Raw genomic sequence first — 7094 nt, 5'->3', positions numbered from 1 at the left:
GGAAGAAATTAAGAAGTACAAATTGGTTGTTATACTGTAGTCATGAGGATGTAGGGTATAGCATAAGGAATATAATCAATAATATTGTAATAACTAGGTATGGTGCCAAATAGGTAGGTACTAGATCTATCAGGGCGATAGAATGGGAATGGGGTTGGAGGCAGGGTGAAAAAGGTGAAGGCATTAAGAAATACAAATTGGTAGTTAATACAGTATGGAGAATTTAATCAACAATGTTGTAAAGGTCATATAAGGTGCCAGATGGGCACTGGATTTATCAGGGGGATCACGTCATAGACTGTGTAGATGCCTGTCCAATGCACTATACACTTAAAGCTGAAGTAGAATAATATTGAATGTCAACTATGACTAAGTATATAGGTATATATAATCAAGGGATGTGGAGTACAACATAGGGAAGATAGTCAATGGTATTGTAACAGCTGTATAAGATGTCAGAGGGGTAGTAGCTTGGGGGGTGGGTTATAACTTTATGAGGGGTTTAAACATCTAACTAGTATGTTGCTTTGTACACCTGAAACTAATAAAAATAAATTAAAAGTATATATAAATAAAATTTTTAAATGTACTCTACAGAAAAATTTTGCTGAAGTCAGAGATAAATAACACAAGAGTGGAGTAGATGTGATGCTTTAGAAGAAATCTAAGTTAAATGTGTTTTATTGTATTGTTAATTTTACCTCCTTATTAGGATTAACTATGATCCTTTGCTTGGTGTGATAGTTCTGTCATATGTCAAACTAGGATGTCAGTGTTGACAGGAGAAGTCTGGTGAATACTAACAACACATTATTATGCCCATAGGTTAGAAAAATATATCCATAAAAGGTACAATATATATTACCACTAATTATTCATTGAGAATGCATATAGTGAAGGATGGTGGAATACTTTGTGGGTAAATAAAAATGTGATTCTTGGCTTCAAGAAAATATAATTTGATGGTCAGAAAGCAATTAGACTAATGATTTCCAAGTGTGAACTTACAACCAAGACTGCCTCGCTAAGATTAAGCCATTAAACATCACGATTGTTAGGGAAACATACCTTGGAATCTTGCTCAGGCTATGTGGCCCCGATGCTGATTTTATCCTCCACTGTACCAATCCCAGAAGGTTTTGCAGTGGTGTTCTGGATCACAGAAGTGTCATAATTCAGGCTCTCCTTTTCACATCTCTATTAATATCTTTTCCTTCATCTTCAGCATTGGGGCTTGCTCAGTCCTCTCTCTCTCTCTCTCTCTCTTTTTGCCAGCACGTGTCTTTCTCCCCATCTCTTCAATGCTGTTCAGTCACCTAGAAAGATGTGCAGTGGCATTCACAAGCAATGATTGGCATTAGATTTTCCTCATTATTCTACCATAGAGTCAACATTGAAATCGATGGGAAACCAAGTGCAATCACATGAAATTGATTGCCATTTGGGTCCTATTGATTATCCTGCCAAACTTACGACAAGAAGAATAGCTGTGATGGATGGCAAAAAGGTAGTGACTACACATGCTTCAGCTGCCATTTGAGGTTGACTAAAATGGCATCTACCTATTGATCTAGATCAGAAAATAAGAAAGAGATGTCCTTACAGAAAAACATGCCAGTGGAGGGAAAATATTCGTTTATGCACACTAATGATGGCCTCTTAAAGTTACCTTCAAGAACAGTCATTCAATAATTCTTTTAACCTCAAAAAATTGTTTGAGAACTGAGGACTTCTCGAAACATCTTGGGCTGAATTACTATAGATGATCCTCCCACTAGAAACACATAGAGATGGTGGATAGGATATATCAACAATAACTTTAAAATATGTAGCTTAGTTAAAAATAAAGGAAAAGTGGGCCGGTCAAGTGGCTCAGTTGGTTAAGAGCTTGCTCAAGATTGTTAGCTCTGAGCAACAGCAATTCGATGCCCCGCCCGAGCTGAGCTGCCAAAAGGTTACAGGATGGTTCAGCTAAAAAAATAATAATAATAAAAAATAAAGCAAAACAAATCCCTCCCTACAAATGAAAAACTAAGAGGGAATCAAAATCAAAGTCCAATGGGTTTGAGTGGGGACAGTGTGAAGCATCAGACCCAGATATAAGTCTTAATGGCCGAGTGTCGGAATTTAATGGCCATATTAGGACAGAAGACGTGGTCTTGTGTCCATGCAAGACAAGTTGGACTTTATTTTATAAAGCCAGAATTCCAAAAGAGTTGTCCCCTCAGTGGAGGTAGACTAGAAAAGCTCTGCTGATTGGCCCAAGGATTTAACAAGAAGGTCATCTCTGCATACAACTCTAGATGGATGGATTTTAAAAGTTTCTGTAAGAAAAGAAAACTACAGGTTTGTGCCACAAGTGGATGCAGAGTATGAATTTTCACTACCTATATGGTACGAGAATCTCCAAGCTGAGAAATTAATATACAAACTGGTGCCAGACCAACAAAACCTTTGAGCCACCTGGCTGAGGGAAATGAAAGCATATCCTGTAGGAATTCTACAATCCAGGACACATGGGACTTCAGAAATGTGGTGGTTTAAAAAATATTAGCCAAAATATTCTTGATATCCCACTGAGGTTTGGAATCTATGTCCTTTCACTGAAATCCAGGCAGGCTTGTGACTGCTTTGACCAACAGGATAGAGCTGAAGTGATGCTATATAATTTCTGAGGCTAGGCTTTAAGAGATCTTGAACCTACCACCTTATTTGGTGAAACATTCATGCTGGAGCCCTAAGCCTCCATGTAGAGAAGTATCACCATCCTGAGGCTGCCATGCTGGAGAGTTCACATGCAGGTGTCCCCACCTACATGTCAGCTGAGCTGTTGGCTGACAACCAGGTTAACTGCCAGCCTTGTTAATGAGCCATCTTGGATGTCTAACCCAGCAAAGTCTTCAGGTGACTCTAGATCCAGTTGGCATTGGACTACAAAAACATAAAAGAACTCAAGCATTAACTGCCCAGTCAAGCACTGAGTTTCTGATCCCCCAAATTGTGAACAATGTAAAATAGTCATTTTAAGCCACTATGTTTTGGAGTAACTTGTTTGTAGCAATAGACAGCCAAAAAAGAGGGACAGGGGGGAGAAAATCTCTGGTGAAGAGATACTAGGTAACACAAATTATGAACATGAGAAGAAATGGTTCTCAATGAAGGAAAAGTCCACAGACAATGAGCAGGGAGATACTGAGAACTGGAGACAATGTAAGAACCTGAAAGAAACTATATGCCAGTTATAGTATTTAATGTATAATATTTAAAAATTATTAAAGAAGTTTGATATACACTCAGTGAGATTGTAGAGAGTCAGGCACCTTTCATGCATTGTTGATGGGACACAAAATGTTCTAACCCCTAAGGACAACTGGGTTATAGCTATCAAAATTGCAAATGTAGTTATCCTTTGACCCAGCGATCCCACTCTGTGACTCTATCCCACAGATATACCCAAGTGCATGTAAAATGACATATGTACAACTTATTCACTACAGTATTATCTGTAAGAGTAAAAGTACAGAAACAACCCAAGTACAGGGTACTGGTTAAACTAACCATGGTATATTCACGCAATGGAATGCTATGTCATCTCAAAAAAGAATGAGGTCATGTTTTTATGTGCAAAAAGTAAAACAAGACAGTGTTCATATAGTATATGATGCTACCTTATGGTAAGAAATGGGGGAAATCAGAATATATATTCAAAAATCCTTATATTTGCCTAAAGAAACACTGGGAAGAGACACAGAAAACTAATAAATAAAGTTATGTATTGAATAGAAGTATGTTGTTTTGATTTTTAAGCTATGTGAATAAAATGAGACTTTAAAGTGAGACATTTAAAAATGATAAAAGGAGTCAAAACCTTAATAAAAGACATTATGAAAAAAGGTAAGTATTTAATAAAGGGAAATGAAAAATAGAGTTATTAGAATAAAAAACTCAATGGCTATGTTGGAAAAGCTGAAAACAAACATGTGAAAAATAATTCCGCAAAGAGAAATGAAGACGTGGGAAATGTGACACAGAGATTAAGAAACATGGAAGCGAGAATGAGAAGGTCCACCATACATCTGATAAGAGTTTCCAGAAGGAGAGATTAGATAGAATGGGGTAGAGATCATCAGAGTAAAACTGCAAAATACCAAAAACAAAGAGAAAATTATAATGTAATCAGGAGGAAAAGACCAAGGAAGAAAAACTAGACTGAAAACAGACTTATCAACAACGATAATGTCAGAAGACAATTGACTACTATCTTCAGCTGTTAACTTGAATTGTATTCTCAGCTAGATTTGCCATTCAAAATTGAGGCAAATCAAAGACAGCTTTAGAAAAACAAAGAATGAGAGCTGACCACTCCTAGACCTTTGCTGAAAAAACTCTAAAGGATGTACTTCAATAAGAGGGAAACTGAGGGGGCACCCGCTCGGCCGGGTGCAGCGTGGGGTCACCATGGTGGAGCTGCAGCAGTTCCGGGTGCAGGAAGTGGTGGACTCCATGGTGAAGAGTCTCTAGACTCTAGAGAGAGAGAACATCTGGAAGATGCAGGGCCTCATGTGCCAGTGTGGCGCCAGCTTTTGTGAGGACAGCCAGGCGACCATGCAGCAGGTGCACCAGGTCATTGAGCACTGCCACGCACCTCTGGCTCAAGCCTGGTGAGCAGCGAGTTGGAGAAGTTCCAGGACCACCTGGCCTGATGCACGATGCATTGCAATGACAAAGCCAAAGGTTCAATAGATGGTGGGAGTAAAGAGCTTCAGGTGAAGCAGCTGCTGGAAAGTTCTGTGACCACATGAACCTCATTCCAACCATGACCAGGAAGATGGAGTCTGTATCATCCATTCAGAAATCGTAGTCTTTGCCATTGGCCACCGGTGCTGAGGGCAGGAATCTATTTAAAAAGAAGTATGAGATTTTGTTCTTTTAAGTGAAGTTTATGAATGAAGAAATTAAGGATGGCAGCATGTTTAAGATATATGTCACTTGCCTCTGGACACTGGTTCCTTTATGTTTTAATCCAAGAAAATGAAATGGAAAAACTGATGCAAAATTTGGTTCAGAGAGTTTTTGAGAGCCTAAATTTCTTGTGGCAAGTGCTTATTCTGGCAGTAAGCATCCCCCTTGTACTAAACCAGAGCCCTCCAAGGTATCAGATTCTTAGTACACGGATATCAACAGGCGGACAGGTTCCTCTACTGTCCCAACGATCTGTGAGGAGAGCTGTTTCTGTTTGTTGCCAACCTCCTGTTTTTTTTGTTTTTTTTTAGCTGAGCCATCCTGCTACCTGTTGGCAGCTCAGTGGCTGCTCAGCTCGGGCTGGACTCGAACCGCTGTTGCTCAGAGCACCAACCTCCTGTTTACCAGAAGCATCACCACACCATTTTCCATAAGCTATAAAACAAAGTCCATGAGGTCACTAATTTAAAGGGGAAGAAAGGTTTCTGGGTCTTTTGTTTTGCTTGGTTTTGTCTTACATACAAGGGCATGAAGTTGATTTAAGATGTGGAGTTGAGAGAGGTAGTTTGGATAAGAACTTTGAAAGGTTCCTTTGGAAATCCATTTCTGGCCATCAAGATGTGGATGTGCATTTCTTAAAATTCTCATACTTTACATCGTTCAGCCTGGAGCCGTCCAAAAACATGAGAGGGCTGTCACACTGGGTATGGGAAGCAGACCTTCCTTCTCACTGGCTGCCATGATGGGCCCTGAGGCTGTCTGCAGCAGAGTGACAGGACAATCTTGCAGTGACATTCTCCCTTGAAGGGAAAGAGCCTTTTGATTGTGATATATTACCAGTATGCAGGAACGAACAGTGAAAGAGGAACTGTTGGGTGCTTAATTAAGAGAGTTATGAAGTACCAGACTTGGAAGTAACCTGGTTTTCAGGAATGAAACCTATACTCAGGGTAGCTTACTTAGCCCTCTGAAATAATATAGCCCTACTGAGACAATCCCTTGGCAACAAGAAGGTCAAAGGAGAAAAAGTAAACAACTCAGGTGAGCTGTGGCTCCTTTAGAGCAAAAGAGGGGGCAGCCCCCCATTATCAAATACTACTTTTGCCTGGGGCCTTTGCAACATGCAGTGTTCCTGCTCCAGCTCTGGCACCTTACCGTTTTGATAGGAACCTCGTTGTCTTTTGACCAGCTTTTTACTTGAAATGATAATATAACCTGTCTGCTGTTTCAGGATTGTGACATATTTTCCTAGTGGCCTGGTTTTAAAAAATAAATAAGGTTTAATTTTTCCTCCAAAAAAAAGAGGGAAACTAAACCCAGAAGGAAGAAGTGGGATGTAAGAGGCAATATGAGTTGTCATTGCTGAACATGGAGTTAAAATATAAGTAAGTGTAAACTACAAAAACAACAACAATGATAATGAGTGATGGGAGGTTAAACAAGGGGCAACTAAATACTAGACACCCAAACATAAAAAATGGGAGGATTATGCTTGCAGATTGTGTACCAAGTCCTTATCGTGTTTAGAAGGAAGGTAGAGATATTAAGTTTTTAGGTCAAATGTGCATATTAAACATTTAAGGGTTCCCTAAAAGAATAGAAATGGAACAATAACTTCCAAACCAGAAGATTGAAAAAAAAGGAAACAATAAAAAATCAATTCAAGAAAAAAGGAAACTAAGACATAGTACAAAGAAAATGCAAAATAAGATGCTAGAAATAATAAAAATATGTTAGTAGCCACAATAATATGTATGAATTCAACTCAGAAGTTATAAAATAGTTTCTCACCTCAGATTTTTTTTTAATCCACAAAAACTTAAATGTGATGACAGAAAAGGGTTGAAGATAAAGGAATGAAGAAGAAAGATATGCCAACCATAGAATAACAAAAACAAATTGGACATAGCAATATTTACATCAAATGAAATAATCTTCAAGCTTAAAAGGCAATAATTTGAGATTAAGTAAATCATTACATAGTAATAAAAGAAAAATAAAATAGGACTATATAACAGTCATGAACTGATATGCATTCAACAATAGGTCTTCAAAATATGTTAAGCAAAAAAAATCAGCAATAATGCATAGAAAAATTAAAAGCTCCACAATTAGTGGGAATTTTAACACAT

At 38.4% G+C, this 7094-nt stretch overlaps 1 pseudogene; it reads left to right on the top strand.

Annotated features, from left to right (window-relative positions):
• The first annotated feature begins 4458 nt into the window (after window positions 1–4458).
• LOC109386111 (protein FAM136A pseudogene) lies at window positions 4459–4861 on the top strand (annotated as a pseudogene).
• The last annotated feature ends 2233 nt before the right edge of the window (window positions 4862–7094 follow it).

This window comes from Hipposideros armiger, unplaced genomic scaffold, assembly GCF_001890085.2.
Source record: "Hipposideros armiger isolate ML-2016 unplaced genomic scaffold, ASM189008v1 scaffold_7, whole genome shotgun sequence".
Classification (NCBI taxonomy): Eukaryota; Metazoa; Chordata; class Mammalia; order Chiroptera; family Hipposideridae; genus Hipposideros; species Hipposideros armiger.
Note: the sequence above shows the minus strand (reverse complement) of the source record. Positions and strands in the feature narration are given on the sequence as shown.